Source organism: Heliconius melpomene, unplaced genomic scaffold, assembly GCF_056956725.1.
Source record: "Heliconius melpomene rosina isolate 202511_hmr_F unplaced genomic scaffold, ASM5695672v1 ptg000064l, whole genome shotgun sequence".
NCBI lineage: Eukaryota > Metazoa > Arthropoda > Insecta > Lepidoptera > Nymphalidae > Heliconius > Heliconius melpomene.
This window is the reverse complement of record NW_028181885.1, coordinates 6,627-26,008: the sequence shown is the minus strand read 5'-3', so window position 1 is coordinate 26,008 and position 19,382 is coordinate 6,627. Positions and strand designations below refer to the sequence as shown.

The 19,382-nt window shown below is 19.5% G+C and overlaps 1 pseudogene across 1 annotated transcript; it reads left to right on the top strand.

Moving 5' to 3' along the window:
• The first annotated feature begins 6,963 nt into the window (after positions 1–6,963).
• LOC146526354 (cytochrome c oxidase subunit 1 pseudogene) lies at positions 6,964–17,655 on the top strand (annotated as a pseudogene). The gene is made up of 2 exons (XR_014879417.1): positions 6,964–7,020; positions 15,382–17,655. The product of XR_014879417.1 is annotated as a cytochrome c oxidase subunit 1 pseudogene (transcript).
• Positions 17,656–19,382: the final 1,727 nt, after the last annotated feature.

The window sequence follows — 19,382 nt, the reverse complement described above, 5'->3', positions numbered from 1 at the left end:
AATAAATTTACAATTTATCGCTTATATACTCAGCCATTTTATTAGCGAAAATGACTTTTTTCAACAAATCATAAAGATATTGGAACTTTATATTTTATTTTTGGAATTTGAGCAGGAATAGTTGGAACATCTCTTAGTATTTTAATTCGAATAGAATTAGGAAATCCAGGATCATTAATTGGAGATGATCAAATTTATAATACTATTGTTACAGCTCATGCTTTTATTATAATTTTTTTTATAGTTATACCTATTATAATCGGGGGATTTGGAAATTGACTAGTTCCATTAATATTAGGAGCTCCTGATATAGCTTTCCCCCGAATAAATAATATAAGATTTTGACTTTTACCTCCATCATTAATTTTATTAATTTCAAGAAGAATTGTAGAAAATGGAGCAGGGACAGGATGAACTGTTTACCCCCCTTTATCATCTAATATTGCTCATGGAGGTTCCTCTGTTGATTTAGCTATCTTTTCTTTACATTTAGCTGGAATTTCCTCAATTTTAGGAGCAATTAATTTTATTACAACTATTATTAATATACGAATTAATAATATATCATTCGATCAATTACCCTTATTTGTTTGAGCCGTAGGTATTACAGCTTTATTATTACTTTTATCTTTACCAGTTTTAGCTGGAGCTATCACTATATTATTAACTGATCGAAATTTAAATACATCATTTTTTGATCCTGCAGGAGGAGGTGATCCTATTTTATATCAACATTTATTTTGATTTTTTGGACATCCTGAAGTATATATTTTAATTTTACCCGGATTTGGAATAATTTCTCATATTATTTCTCAAGAAAGTGGAAAAAAGGAAACTTTTGGATGTTTAGGAATAATTTATGCTATAATAGCAATTGGATTGCTAGGATTTATTGTATGAGCTCATCATATATTTACAGTAGGAATAGATATTGATACTCGAGCATATTTTACTTCAGCTACTATAATCATTGCAGTTCCAACTGGAATTAAAATTTTTAGTTGATTGGCAACTTTACATGGAACACAAATTAATTATAGTCCTTCAATATTATGAAGTTTAGGATTTATTTTCTTATTCACAGTAGGAGGATTAACAGGTGTAGTTTTAGCTAATTCCTCAATTGATATTACTCTTCATGATACTTATTATGTAGTAGCCCATTTTCATTATGTTTTATCTATAGGAGCTGTATTCGCTATTCTAGGAGGTTTTGTTCATTGATATTCCCTATTTACCGGATTATTATTAAATCCCTATTTATTAAAAATTCAATTTATTTCCATATTTATTGGTGTTAATTTAACATTTTTTCCTCAACATTTTTTAGGATTAGCTGGTATACCCCGTCGTTATTCTGATTATCCAGATAATTTTATATCATGAAATATTATTTCTTCATTTGGTTCATATATTTCATTATTTTCCATAATTTTAATTATTATTATTATTTGAGAATCAATAATTAACCAACGAATAATTCTATTTTCATTAAATATACCATCCTCTATTGAATGATATCAAAATTTACCTCCTTCTGAACATTCTTATAATGAACTTCCTATTTTAAGAAATTTCTAATATGGCAGATTATATGTAATGGATTTAAACCCCATTTATAAAGGAATATCCTTTTTTTAGAAATGGCAACCTGATCTAATTTAAATTATCAAAATAGAGCTTCCCCATTAATAGAACAAATTATTTTTTTCCATGACCATACATTAATTATTTTAATTATAATTACAATTTTAGTAGCATATTTAATAATAAATTTATTTTTCAATAATTATATTAATCGATTTTTATTAGAAAGTCAAATAATTGAATTAATTTGAACTATTTTACCAGCTATTACTTTAATTTTTATTGCACTTCCATCATTACGATTATTATATCTTTTAGATGAACTTAATAATCCTTTAATTACATTAAAATCAATTGGACATCAATGATATTGAAGATATGAATATTCTGATTTTAATAATATTGAATTTGATTCATATATAATTCAATCTAATGAAAATTTAAATAATTTTCGACTTTTAGATGTTGATAATCGTATTATTTTACCTATAAATAATCAAATTCGTATTTTAGTTACAGCTACAGACGTAATTCACTCGTGAACAATTCCGTCATTAGGAGTAAAAATTGACGCTAATCCAGGACGATTAAATCAAACTAGATTTTTTATTAATCGTCCTGGAATTTATTATGGTCAATGTTCTGAAATTTGTGGAGCAAATCATAGTTTTATACCTATTGTTATTGAAAGAATCCCTATAAAAAACTTTATTAATTGAATTAATAATTATTCATTAGATGACTGAAAGCAAGTACTGGTCTCTTAAACCATTTTATAGTAAATTAGCATTTACTTCTAATGATAAAGAATTAGTTAATAAATAACATAAATATGTCAAATTTAAATTATTACTTTTTGTAATATTCTTTTATTCCTCAAATAATACCTATCAATTGAATAATTTCATTATTATTTTTTATTTCTATTTTTATTAGTTTTATAATTATAAATTATTTTATTTTTAATTATAAAAATAATTTTAATTTTAAAAAAATTAATAAAAATAATTTAAAAAAAAAATTTTGAAAATGATAAATAATCTTTTCTCAATCTTTGATCCTTCAACAAATTTATTTAATTTCCCATTTAATTGAATTAGAACATTTATTGGATTATTATTTATTCCTTTTTCTTTCTGATTTTTTCCTAATCGTCATTATTTATTATGAAATTTTATTTCAAATAAACTTCATAATGAATTTAAAACTTTATTAGGACCAAAATAGAATTAATGGATCAACTTTTATTTTTATTTCATTATTCTTTTTTATTTTATTTAATAATTTTTTAGGTTTATTCCCATATATTTTTACTAGAACAAGTCATCTTAATATATCCCTTTCATTATCATTAACATTATGGTTAAGATTTATAATTTATGGATGATTAAATAATACACAACATATATTTATTCATATAATTCCTCAAGGAACACCAACTATTTTAATACCTTTTATAGTAATAATTGAGACTATTAGTAATATTATTCGACCTGGAACTTTAGCAGTTCGATTAACAGCTAATATAATTGCAGGTCATTTACTTTTAACTTTATTAAGTAATACAGGTATTAATATACCTAATTATTTATTAATTATTTTAATTATTATCCAAATTTTATTGTTAATTCTTGAATCTGCCGTAGCAATTATTCAATCTTATGTAATTTCTATTTTAAGAACTCTTTATTCTAGAGAAGTAAATTAATGTCTAATCATAATCATCCATATCACTTAGTTGACTACAGACCTTGACCCTTAACAGGAGCTATTGGAGTAATAACCTTAGTAACTGGTTTAGTTAAATGATTTCATAATTTTAATATAAACTTATTATTTATTGGATATATTATCGTATTATTAACCATATTCCAATGATGACGAGATATTTGTCGAGAAGGAACATTCCAAGGAAAACATACTATTATAGTATCAAAAGGTTTACGATGAGGAATAATTTTATTTATTATTTCTGAAATCTTTTTCTTCATTTCTTTTTTCTGGGCATTTTTTCATAGAAGTTTATCCCCAAATATTGAAATTGGATCAATTTGACCTCCTACTAATATTTTAGTATTTAATCCATTTCAAATTCCTTTATTAAATACTATTATTCTTATTACTTCAGGAATTACAGTAACATGAGCTCATCACGCTTTAATAGAAAATAATTATACTCAAGTTTCACAAAGATTATTTTTAACTATTATACTTGGATTTTATTTTACTATTTTACAAGCATATGAATACTTAGAAGCTTCTTTCTCAATTGCTGATAGAATTTATGGATCTACTTTTTTTATAGCAACAGGATTTCATGGTTTACATGTAATTATTGGAACAATTTTTCTTTTAACATGTTTTATTCGTCATATTAATTTTCATTTCTCAAGAACTCATCATTTCGGATTTGAAGCAGCAGCATGATATTGACATTTTGTTGATGTAGTTTGATTATTTCTTTATATTTCAATTTATTGATGAGGAAATTAATTATTTATATAATATATTTAGTATATTTGACTTCCAATCAAAAAGTTTAATAATTTTAATATAAATAATTATATTAATATTAATAATATCTTTTATCATAATAACAATTGCTAATATTTTCATATTAATTTCACTATTAATCTCAAAAAAATCATTTCTAGATCGAGAAAAATGTTCACCATTTGAATGTGGATTTGACCCTAAATCTTTAGCTCGAATTCCATTTTCTTTACATTTCTTTTTAATCACAATAATTTTTTTAATTTTTGATGTAGAAATTGCATTAATTTTTCCAATTATCCCAACATTTTATTTAGTAAATTTTTTATCTTGATTTAAAATAAGTTTTTTTTTTATTTTAATACTATTATTAGGAATTTATCATGAATGAAATCAAAATATACTAAATTGATCAAATTAGGATTATAGTTTAATTAAACATTTGATTTGCATTCAAAAAATATTGAATTTTATTCAATTTATCTTAAATAAGAAGCAATTTGCATTTAATTTCGACTTAAAAGATAGAGTTAATAACTCCTTATTTATTAATTGAAACCAAAAAGAGGTATATCACTGTTAATGATAAAATTGAATAAAAATTCCAATTAGAAATATATTGTAATTAAGCTGCTAACTTAATTTTTAGTGATTTATTATCATTAATATTTCTTTTAATTTAATTTATATAGTTTATTAAAACATTACATTTTCATTGTAAAAATAAAAAATTTTTTTTTTATAAATAAATTCTTATTTAAAGATTTTTTAATCACCTTAATATCTTCAATATTATACTCTTTATTTAAGCTATTTAAATTAAATTATTAAAAAAATAAATATAAATATTATTCATAAAATAAATCTAAATAAATAAATTTTAAAATTATTTATTTGATAAATATAATAAATAATAGAATTATTTTTTATAATATAAAATAATCCTTGTCCTCTATATATTTCTCTTCAACCTAAATCAATATTTTTATATAATATTTGCCCCATTTTTAAATAAAAATAATTTATCCCATATGTAGATAAATTTGGTAAAAATCATATTATAACATAAAAATATCTTAATTCATAAAAACATAAAAATTTATTTAGTGAATAAATTTTTATATTTCTAATTAAATAACCTAATAATAAACCAAATAAAGTCACATAAATAACTATTATTTTTAAATTAAAAGGCAAATAAATTATATAAGGATAACAAAAAATTATTCATCTTAATATTCTCCCCGAAACTAATCTTATAAATAATAAAATAATTATACTTTTTAATATAGTATAATCCTCATCATATAAATTATAAATTGATAATAAATTAAAATCATTAATTATTAAATATATTAATAAACGAATAGTGTAAAATATTGTTAATCCAGTTGAAAAATAATATAAAAAAAAAATCAATATATTTAAATTTCTTATTCTTACTATTTCTAAAATAATATCCTTAGAATAAAAACCTGCTAAAAATGGAATTCCACATAAAGCTAAATTTGAAATATTTAAACATAAAGAAGTTATTGGAATATAAATTCTAATTCCCCCTATTATTCGAATATCCTGATTATCATTTATTATATGAATAATTACCCCGGCACATATAAATAATAAAGCCTTAAATATAGCATGAGTTAATAAATGATAAAAAGCTAAATCATTAAATCCTATTCTTAAAATTCTTATTATTAAACCTAATTGTCTTAATGTTGATAAAGCAATAATTTTTTTTAAATCAAACTCATAATTAGCACAAATTCCTGCTATTAATATTGTTAAAGAAGATAATAATAATAAAATTTTTAAAAAAATTATTTCAACTAATAAATTATTAAAACGAATTAATAAATAAACCCCAGCTGTTACTAATGTAGAAGAATGAACTAAAGCAGAAACAGGAGTAGGTGCTGCTATTGCAGCAGGTAATCATGAACTAAATGGAATTTGAGCTCTTTTTGTTATAGCAGCAATAATAATTAATAAACCAATAAATTTTATTGAAAAATCATGTATTATTAAATTTAAATAAAAAATATAATTTCAACTTCCATAATTTATTATTCATGAAATCAATAATAAAATTATTACATCACCAATTCGATTAGATAACGCTGTCAATATTCCAGCATTATAAGACTTCATATTTTGATAATAAATTACTAAACAATATGAAACTAATCCTAAACCATCTCACCCTAATAAAATTCTAATTATATTTGGTCTAATAATTAACAAAATTATCGAGAAAACAAATATTAAAACTAAATAAATAAATCGATTTAAATTTAATTCTGATCTTATATATCTTTTTCTATAATAAATAACTGAAGAAGAAATTAAAGAAACAAATATTATAAATAATAATGATATTCAATCTAATAAAATTGATATAACAATTCTTATAGAATTAAAAGAAATAATCTCCCACTCAAAAAAAATTACTAAATTATTTATAATAAAATAAATTACTATAAAAAAATTAATTAATATAAAAAAAAATAAAAAAAAAAAACTAATAAGACAAATAGAATATTTTTTAATAACTTAAAATGATGATAAATATCATATTTTTGACTCCACAAATCAATATTTTTATTAAATTATTTAAGTAAAATCAAATTATTCTATAATCAATTTTTATAACTAAAATATTTAATGGTAATCAGTGCAATATTAATATTAAATATTCTCGAGAAGTTCCTCTATAAAATCTATAAATTCTTATATTATACTTTCCATGTTGAGTAAAAGAATATAAGTATAATCTATATCCAGCTCTAAAAAAAGAAATTATTATAAGTATAATTATTCTTCACCAAGATCATCTAACTAATCTATTAATTAAACTAATTTCTCCTATTAAATTTAATGATGGAGGAGCTGCTATATTTGAAGATATTAATAAAAATCATCACAATCTTATTGAAGGTATAAAATTTATTATCCCTTTATTAATAAATATTCTTCGTCTATTTAATCGTTCATAATTAATATTAGATAAACAAAATATTCCAGAAGAACATAATCCATGACCAATTATTAAAATATAAGAACCTAAAAATCCTCAATAATTTATTGTTATCAATCCCCCAATTACTAATCTTATATGAGCTACAGAAGAATAAGCAATTAAAGATTTTATATCAATTTGACAAAAACATTTTAATCTAATAAAAAATCCTCCAATTAATCTTATTACTACTCAAATATATCTTCATCTTAAATTTATTTTTTGTAAAATTATTAATATTCGTAATAATCCATATCCCCCTAACTTTAATATAATTGCAGCTAAAATTATTGAGCCAGAAATAGGAGCTTCAACATGAGCTTTTGGTAATCATAAATGAACAAAATATATAGGTATTTTTACTAAAAAAGCAAAAATTAATCTTAAATATAATATAATTAAATTATAATCATAAAATTTTATTATATATATAATTATAAAATTTATTTCCTTATAAATATAAAAAATTCCTATTAATAAAGGCAAAGAAGCAAATAATGTATAAAATAAAAGATATATACCAGCTTGAATTCGCTCAGGTTGATACCCTCATCCAATAATTAATATTAAAGTAGGAATTAATCTTCCCTCAAAAAATAAATAAAATAAAAATAAATTTATAGTTCTAAAAGTTAAATATAATATTAATATTAAAAAAATAATATTAAATAAAAATAAATTTTTAAAAAAATTATTTTTATTTAATCTTTCTCTAGCTATAATTATTAAAAATGTAATTCAGATTCTTAATAAAATTAACCCATATGAAATTATGTCACAACCTAATATATAACTTAAATTAAAAAAATTTATAATAGAAACTCTTATATTTATAAATATAAACATTATAAATATAAATATAAACTGAACCATTCAAAATATATTATATTTTAAACATATTGGTATTATAAAAATTATTATTATTAAATATTTTATCATTAAATTAAATTAAAACTTTGAAAATAATCATTCCCATGAGTTCGAATTATTGAAACTAAAATTGATAAACCTAAAGCCCCTTCACAAACTGAAAAAACTAAAAAAACCATTAACATATATATATTATAATCAACTATTATTAAATATAATAATATAAAAAAAAAAATTCTTAAAACAATAAATTCTAATCTTATTAAAACAATTAATAAATGTTTTTGTTTTGAAACAAAAATTATATTTCCAATAAAAAATATAATAATAATTAAACTTATATTTATCATTTGTTTTTATAGTTTAAAAAAAAACTTTGGTCTTGTAAACCAAAAATAAGATTTTTCTTTAAAAACTTCAAAGAAAAAGATTATCTTTATCTATAATCTCCAAAATTATTATTTTTAAAAAAACTATTCTTTGAAATTATAAAAATTTTTTTATCTAATTTAATTATATTTATTTCTTTTTTTATATTTTTTACTAATAACCCTTTATCAATAGGATTATTTATTTTAATTCAAACTTTATTAACTTGTATTTTATCTGGAATAATAATCAATACTTATTGATTCTCATATATTTTATTCTTAATTTTTTTAGGAGGTTTATTAGTTCTATTCATTTATGTTTCAAGAATTGCTTCTAATGAATTATTTAAAATTTCAATCTTTAATAAAATTTTTATAATATTAGGAATTATTTTTTTATTTATATTATCATTTTATTTTAAAAATAATTTATTTTGAATAAATTTATATTTTAATGATGAAATATTAAATTTTTTTAATTTATTTATATTTTCAAATAATGAATATAATTTTAATTTAACAAAATTATATAATGAACAAACTTATTTTTTAATAATAATATTAATTATTTATCTATTTATTACTCTTATTGCAGTAGTAAAAATTACAAATATTTTTTTTGGACCTTTACGTTCAATTATATAATTTTAATTACTAATGATAAATTTATTTAAACCAATTCGAAAAATTCATCCTATTATAAAAATTATTAATGGATCTTTAATTGATTTACCTTCTCCATCTAATATTTCTTCATGATGAAATTTTGGATCTTTATTAGCTTTATGTTTAATAATTCAAATTATTACAGGATTATTTTTAACTATATATTACTCAGCAAATATTGATATTTCTTTTTATAGAGTAAATTATATTTGTCGAAATGTTAACTATGGGTGATTAATTCGTACTTTACATGCTAATGGAGCATCTTTTTTTTTTATTTGTATTTATTTACATATTGGACGAGGAATTTATTATGAATCTTTCAATTTAAAATTAACTTGACTAGTGGGAGTAATTATTTTATTTTTACTAATAGCTACAGCTTTTATAGGTTATGTTTTACCTTGAGGTCAAATATCTTTTTGAGGGGCTACAGTAATTACTAATTTATTATCTGCAATTCCATATTTAGGAAATATATTAGTAAATTGAATTTGAGGAGGATTTGCTGTTGATAATGCAACTTTAACTCGATTTTATACATTTCATTTCTTATTTCCATTTATTATTTTAATATTAACTATAATTCATTTATTATTTCTTCACCAAACTGGATCTAATAACCCTTTAGGAATTAATAGAAATTTAGATAAAATTCCATTTCACCCATTTTTTACTTTTAAAGATTTAATTGGATTTATTGTATTAATTTTTTTTTTATCTTTATTAACTTTAACAAATCCATATTTATTAGGAGATCCTGATAATTTTATTCCAGCTAATCCTTTAATTACCCCAATTCATATTCAACCAGAATGATATTTTTTATTTGCTTATGCAATTTTACGATCAATCCCTAATAAATTAGGAGGTGTAATTGCTTTAGTTTTATCCATTTTAATTTTAATTATTCTACCATTTACTTTTAATAAAAAAATTCAAGGTATTCAATTCTATCCTTTAAATCAAATTTTATTTTGATTTTTAATTATTACTATTATTTTATTAACTTGAATTGGATCACGACCAGTAGAAATACCTTATATTATTACAGGACAAATTTTAACTTTAATTTATTTTTCTTATTTTATTATTAACCCAATTTTAAATAAATTTTGAGATAAATTAATTTTTTACTAATTAATGAGCTTGTTTAAGCATTTGTTTTGAAAACTTAAGAAAGAATAAATATTCTATTAATTTATACTAAATTTATTTTATTAATTTAATAATATTTTTAAACCTAAAAAAAATAATAAATAATTTAAAGAAATAGGTAAATATCTTTTTCAACATAAATATATTAATTTATCATAACGATAACGAGGTAAAGTACCACGAACTCAAATAAAAAAAAAAGAAATAAATACTAACTTCAAATAAAATAATAAATTTAATTCATAACCTCCTATATTAAAAATAATAAATAATATTCTTATAAATAAAATTCTTGAATATTCAGCTAAAAAAATTAAAGCAAATCCCCCTCTTCTATATTCAATATTAAATCCTGAAACTAATTCTCTTTCCCCTTCTGCAAAATCAAATGGAGTTCGATTAGTTTCAGCTAATATCGAAGAAAATAAACATAATCTTAATGGAATTATTATAAAAATAAATCAATTTAAAAATTGATATTCTCTAAATTTAATTAAATTTAAATCTATAATTATAATAATTCTTGATATTAAAATTAAAGATAATCTAACTTCATAAGAAATTGTCTGAGCAACTGCTCGTAAACCTCCTAATAACGAATAATTTCTATTTGAAGATCAACCAGCAATTAATAAAGTATAAACCCCAACTCTTGTGCAAGATAAAAAAAATAATAAACCTAAATTAAACATAATTATATTAAATAAATAGGGAATCACTATTCAAATAATTAATGATAATATAAATCTAATAATAGGAGAAAAATAATAAGAAAAATAATTTGAATAATTTAAATATACTTGTTCTTTTGAAAATAATTTAATAGCATCAGAAAAAGGTTGTAAAATTCCTATAATTCCTAATTTATTAGGTCCTTTACGAATTTGAATATATCCTAAAACTTTTCGTTCTAATAAAGTTAAAAAAGCAACCCCAATTAAAACCCCAATTAATAAAAATAAACCCCCAATTATAATATTAATAACATCAATTATTATCAATACTATCTATATAATAAATTATATATAAATGAATTCTAAAATCATTACATTTTTCTGCCAAAATAGTTTATATAAATATTAATAATATTCTTAAAATTAAATTATTTATAATATTTGATCCTTTCGTACTAAAATATTTTTTTTTTATTAAAAGATAGAAACCAACCTGGCTCACACCGGTTTGAACTCAGATCATGTAAGATTTTAATGATCGAACAGATCAAAATTTTAAACTTTTGCATTTAAATTTTATCTTAATCCAACATCGAGGTCGCAACCTTTTTTTTTTATTTGTACTAAAAAAAAAAATTACGCTGTTATCCCTAAGGTAATTTTTTCTTATAATCATAATTTATGGATCATTTATTCAATTATTTATGTTTATTTTTTAAAAAAAAGTTATTTTAATTTTTCTATCACCCCAATAAAATAATTACAATTATTTAAATTTATTATTATATATTAAATATTAAAAAATTATAATTATAAAACTCTATAGGGTCTTCTCGTCTTTTTAAATTATTTTAACTTTTTAATAAAAAAATTAATTTCAATTTTTAATTTAGAGACAGTTTATATTTCATCAAATCTTTCATACAAGTCTTCAATTAAAAGACTAATTATTATGCTACCTTTGTACAGTCAATATACTGCAGCCCTTTAATTTTTAAATCAGTGGGCAGATTAGACTTTAAATTATTAATCAAAAAGACATGTTTTTGATAAACAAGTGAATATAAAAATTTGCCGAATTCCTTTAAATTAATTTTAATTTAAATTTAATATGTAAAAATTTAATATACTAATTTTATCATTATTTCTAATTTTTTTCTGTTATAAATTATATTTTTATAAAAATTTAAATATAATTTTAAATTTTATTTTTTCTTTTTAAAATTTTTTATAATAAATTTTATTTTATAAACAATATAAATTTTAAAAATTTTAAATTTAATTTAATATATATATATATATATATATATATATATATATATATTATAAAAATTTAAATTAAAGCTTATCCCTTAATATATTTAATTTTAAAAATTTTTTAATTAAATAAAAAATTAAAAAATATTTTAAATTTAAAATTAAATTTTTTTCTAAAAAAACTAGATATATTTAAAAACGATTAACATTTCATTTCAAATTAATTATTTAAAATAATTATTCAACATTAAATTTTTTAATTAATTAACTCTTTTAAATTCGAGATTTTTTTAACTAATAAATATTTTTTAATAAACTCTGATACACAAGATACAATAATTAAAATTTACTTTTTAATTAATTAATTTTTCAAATTTATTTCAAATTTCTTTTTCAATACTATTTTATTATAAATAATTATATTTTTTCTCTAAAAAATACTTTAACATCCCCCAATATTAAAAATTTTTTTATTAAATATAATTTTTTTAATTTTTCCCCTCAAATTAATTATTTATTATAATATCTTTTCAATGTAAATGAAATACTTTATTCAAGCTCTAATTTGATCATTCTAGAAACACTTTCCAGTACCTCTACTTTGTTACGACTTATTTCAATTTTTAAATGAAAGTGACGGGCAATATGTACATATTTCAATTATTAATCATTTTAACAAACTAATTAAAATTACATTTAAATCCACCTTCAATTTTATATTAAAAAATTTATTTTCGTTTAAATAAATTTATTGTAATCCATCTTAATCTTAATTATAATCTGCATCTTGATCTGAATTAATTTATATTTAAAATTTTAAAATATTATTTTTATATAAAAATATTTTTTTAACAATGATATACAAAATTTTTTATTAAGTAAATTTATTCGTGGATTATCAATTACTAGACAGATTCCTCTAAATGAACTAAAATACCGCCATTTTATTTAAGTTTCAATATTTATTATTTACTATTTTAGTATTTAAAATTAAATTTTTAATAATAGGGTATCTAATCCTAGTTTATAATAAAATTTACTAAATCATAATTTTTATATAAATTTTAATTAAATTAAAATTTCACCTTATAATTTAATATTTTTTAAAATAATATTATTATTTATTATTTACTGAATTAATTTAATTTAACTTTTGTTTAACCGCAACTGCTGGCACAAAATTAGTTATTAATTTTTTTATTACTAAATCTTAATTTCTTAAATTTTTAATATTAATTACTACAAAACATTATTAATTATTTTTAAAATAATTAAAATTATTCACTAAAATTTATATGTAAAATAAATTAAAAATAAATTATTTAAAATATAAAATTTTATCTATTATTATAAAATTTTATATAGAATTTTTTTTTTTTTTTTTATAAATTAAATTTTTAATTGTATATATTTATATATATATATAATAATAAATTTAATTAATATATATATATAAATTAACATTAATTATTAAATTTTTAATATTTCTATTTCTCCTATTTTTATAATATCCATATTGAAAATTAAAATATATAATAAACAATTATTAATTAATTAAAAAAAAAAATATTATAAATATAATATTAATTAAATAATAATTTATTAATTTTAAAAGTAATAATATATTAAATTATTTAATATAATATTTAAATTAATAATTAATAAATTAATTTATATATATATATATATTTATAAATACACACGTATATATTTGAATATCTTTTATTTTTTTTTTATTTAAATATAAATTTTATTTAACTATATATATTAACCATATTTAATATTTTTTATATTAAATATTATAAAATTTAAAAATAAGCTAAAATAAGCTTTTGGGTTCATACCCCAAATATAAAGGAAATCCCTTTTTTTTAAAAATAAAGTGCCTGATAAAAGGATTATTCTGATAGGATAAATTATGTAATTTTTTACCTTTATTATATTTTATAGAATTAAACTATATCTAATAATTTCAAAAATTATTGTGCATCTTACACTAAAATATAATTTTTATATAGTGAATTTAAATTCGTCTTTAGAATATTTTATTCTTATTTTTTATTTTATTAATTAATAATTCAAATAAAATATTTTTCTTATTTATTTTATTTTTCAGAACTATAATTTCTATTTCATCAAATTCATGATTAGGATGTTGAATTGGTTTAGAAATTAATTTACTTAGATTTATCCCCTTAATCTCTTCCCCCAATAATTTATTAAATTCAGAAGCTTCCTTAAAATATTTTCTAACCCAATCTATTGCATCAATTAATTTTTTATTTTCTATTTTATTAAATTTATTTTTTATAAAAATATTTATTAATGATTTTTTATCGATTATTATAAATTCCGCAATATTAATAAAAATAGGTTCTGTTCCTTTTCATTTTTGATTTCCTAATATTATAGAAGGATTATCATGATTTAATAGATTTATTTTAATAACATGACAAAAAATTTCACCAATAATTTTATTATCTTATAATATAAATTTTAATTTTTTAATTTTTATTATAATTTTTAATGTTATAATTGGAGCTATAGGAAGATTTAATCAAACTTCTTTACGTAAATTAATAGCTTTTTCTTCAATTAATAACATTGGTTGATTAATTTCAGCTTTATTAATTAGAGAAAATTTATGATTAATATATTTTTTATTTTATTCAATATTTTTATTTATTTCATGTTTTTTATTTTATATTACCAATATTTTTTATATAAATCAATTATTTAATTTTAATTATAATTTCTTAATTAAATTTTCAATTATAATTAATTTTTTATCATTAGGAGGATTACCTCCATTTTTAGGATTTTTTCCTAAATGAATTATTATTAATTTTTTAATTAATAATAATCTTATTATTATTAATTTTTTTTTTATTATAAGTAGATTAGTAATATTATTTATTTATATTCGAATTATTTACTTTTCATTTATATTTTTTTCTTTAAAATTAAAATGAATTAAAATTTTTATTAAAAATAATTTATTTTTTTTAATTTATTTTTTTAATTTTCTTTCTTTATTAGGTATAATTATTAGAACTTTATTTTTTATTTAATTTAAGGTTTTAAGTTAAATAAACTAATAATCTTCAAAATTATTTATAAAGAAATTCTTTAAGCCTTAAATTAATTTATCAAGTTTTAATAATTTTATTATACCTTAAAATTTGCAATTTTAAATCATATTTGAATATAAAACTTAATAAAAGAGAAATTTCTCGTTAATAAATTTACAATTTATCGCTTATATACTCAGCCATTTTATTAGCGAAAATGACTTTTTTCAACAAATCATAAAGATATTGGAACTTTATATTTTATTTTTGGAATTTGAGCAGGAATAGTTGGAACATCTCTTAGTATTTTAATTCGAATAGAATTAGGAAATCCAGGATCATTAATTGGAGATGATCAAATTTATAATACTATTGTTACAGCTCATGCTTTTATTATAATTTTTTTTATAGTTATACCTATTATAATCGGGGGATTTGGAAATTGACTAGTTCCATTAATATTAGGAGCTCCTGATATAGCTTTCCCCCGAATAAATAATATAAGATTTTGACTTTTACCTCCATCATTAATTTTATTAATTTCAAGAAGAATTGTAGAAAATGGAGCAGGGACAGGATGAACTGTTTACCCCCCTTTATCATCTAATATTGCTCATGGAGGTTCCTCTGTTGATTTAGCTATCTTTTCTTTACATTTAGCTGGAATTTCCTCAATTTTAGGAGCAATTAATTTTATTACAACTATTATTAATATACGAATTAATAATATATCATTCGATCAATTACCCTTATTTGTTTGAGCCGTAGGTATTACAGCTTTATTATTACTTTTATCTTTACCAGTTTTAGCTGGAGCTATCACTATATTATTAACTGATCGAAATTTAAATACATCATTTTTTGATCCTGCAGGAGGAGGTGATCCTATTTTATATCAACATTTATTTTGATTTTTTGGACATCCTGAAGTATATATTTTAATTTTACCCGGATTTGGAATAATTTCTCATATTATTTCTCAAGAAAGTGGAAAAAAGGAAACTTTTGGATGTTTAGGAATAATTTATGCTATAATAGCAATTGGATTGCTAGGATTTATTGTATGAGCTCATCATATATTTACAGTAGGAATAGATATTGATACTCGAGCATATTTTACTTCAGCTACTATAATCATTGCAGTTCCAACTGGAATTAAAATTTTTAGTTGATTGGCAACTTTACATGGAACACAAATTAATTATAGTCCTTCAATATTATGAAGTTTAGGATTTATTTTCTTATTCACAGTAGGAGGATTAACAGGTGTAGTTTTAGCTAATTCCTCAATTGATATTACTCTTCATGATACTTATTATGTAGTAGCCCATTTTCATTATGTTTTATCTATAGGAGCTGTATTCGCTATTCTAGGAGGTTTTGTTCATTGATATTCCCTATTTACCGGATTATTATTAAATCCCTATTTATTAAAAATTCAATTTATTTCCATATTTATTGGTGTTAATTTAACATTTTTTCCTCAACATTTTTTAGGATTAGCTGGTATACCCCGTCGTTATTCTGATTATCCAGATAATTTTATATCATGAAATATTATTTCTTCATTTGGTTCATATATTTCATTATTTTCCATAATTTTAATTATTATTATTATTTGAGAATCAATAATTAACCAACGAATAATTCTATTTTCATTAAATATACCATCCTCTATTGAATGATATCAAAATTTACCTCCTTCTGAACATTCTTATAATGAACTTCCTATTTTAAGAAATTTCTAATATGGCAGATTATATGTAATGGATTTAAACCCCATTTATAAAGGAATATCCTTTTTTTAGAAATGGCAACCTGATCTAATTTAAATTATCAAAATAGAGCTTCCCCATTAATAGAACAAATTATTTTTTTCCATGACCATACATTAATTATTTTAATTATAATTACAATTTTAGTAGCATATTTAATAATAAATTTATTTTTCAATAATTATATTAATCGATTTTTATTAGAAAGTCAAATAATTGAATTAATTTGAACTATTTTACCAGCTATTACTTTAATTTTTATTGCACTTCCATCATTACGATTATTATATCTTTTAGATGAACTTAATAATCCTTTAATTACATTAAAATCAATTGGACATCAATGATATTGAAGATATGAATATTCTGATTTTAATAATATTGAATTTGATTCATATATAATTCAATCTAATGAAAATTTAAATAATTTTCGACTTTTAGATGTTGATAATCGTATTATTTTACCTATAAATAATCAAATTCGTATTTTAGTTACAGCTACAGACGTAATTCACTCGTGAACAATTCCGTCATTAGGAGTAAAAATTGACGCTAATCCAGGACGATTAAATCAAACTAGATTTTTTATTAATCGTCCTGGAATTTATTATGGTCAATGTTCTGAAATTTGTGGAGCAAATCATAGTTTTATACCTATTGTTATTGAAAGAATCCCTATAAAAAACTTTATTAATTGAATTAATAATTATTCATTAGATGACTGAAAGCAAGTACTGGTCTCTTAAACCATTTTATAGTAAATTAGCATTTACTTCTAATGATAAAGAATTAGTTAATAAATAACATAAATATGTCAAATTTAAATTATTACTTTTTGTAATATTCTTTTATTCCTCAAATAATACCTATCAATTGAATAATTTCATTATTATTTTTTATTTCTATTTTTATTAGTTTTATAATTATAAATTATTTTATTTTTAATTATAAAAATAATTTTAATTTTAAAAAAATTAATAAAAATAATTTAAAAAAAAAATTTTGAAAATGATAAATAATCTTTTCTCAATCTTTGATCCTTCAACAAATTTATTTAATTTCCCATTTAATTGAATTAGAACATTTATTGGATTATTATTTATTCCTTTTTCTTTCTGATTTTTTCCTAATCGTCATTATTTATTATGAAATTTTATTTCAAATAAACTTCATAATGAATTTAAAACTTTATTAGGACCAAATAGAATTAATGGATCAACTTTTATTTTTATTTCATTATTCTTTTTTATTTTATTTAATAATTTTTTAGGTTTATTCCCATATATTTTTACTAGAACAAGTCATCTTAATATATCCCTTTCATTATCATTAACATTATGGTTAAGATTTATAATTTATGGATGATTAAATAATACACAACATATATTTATTCATATAATTCCTCAAGGAACACCAACTATTTTAATACCTTTTATAGTAATAATTGAGACTATTAGTAATATTATTCGACCTGGAACTTTAGCAGTTCGATTAACAGCTAATATAATTGCAGGTCATTTACTTTTAACTTTATTAAGTAATACAGGTATTAATATACCTAATTATTTATTAATTATTTTAATTATTATCCAAATTTTATTGTTAATTCTTGAATCTGCCGTAGCAATTATTCAATCTTATGTAATTTCTATTTTAAGAACTCTTTATTCTAGAGAAGTAAATTAATGTCTAATCATAATCATCCATATCACTTAGTTGACTACAGACCTTGACCCTTAACAGGAGCTATTGGAGTAATAACCTTAGTAACTGGTTTAGTTAAATGATTTCATAATTTTAATATAAACTTATTATTTATTGGATATATTATCGTATTATTAACCATATTCCAATGATGACGAGATATTTGTCGAGAAGGAACATTCCAAGGAAAACATACTATTATAGTATCAAAAGGTTTACGATGAGGAATAATTTTATTTATTATTTCTGAAATCTTTTTCTTCATTTCTTTTTTCTGGGCATTTTTTCATAGAAGTTTATCCCCAAATATTGAAATTGGATCAATTTGACCTCCTACTAATATTTTAGTATTTAATCCATTTCAAATTCCTTTATTAAATACTATTATTCTTATTACTTCAGGAATTACAGTAACATGAGCTCATCACGCTTTAATAGAAAATAATTATACTCAAGTTTCACAAAGATTATTTTTAACTATTATACTTGGATTTTATTTTACTATTTTACAAGCATATGAATACTTAGAAGCTTCTTTCTCAATTGCTGATAGAATTTATGGATCTACTTTTTTTATAGCAACAGGATTTCATGGTTTACATGTAATTATTGGAACAATTTTTCTTTTAACATGTTTTATTCGTCATATTAATTTTCATTTCTCAAGAACTCATCATTTCGGATTTGAAGCAGCAGCATGATATTGACATTTTGTTGATGTAGTTTGATTATTT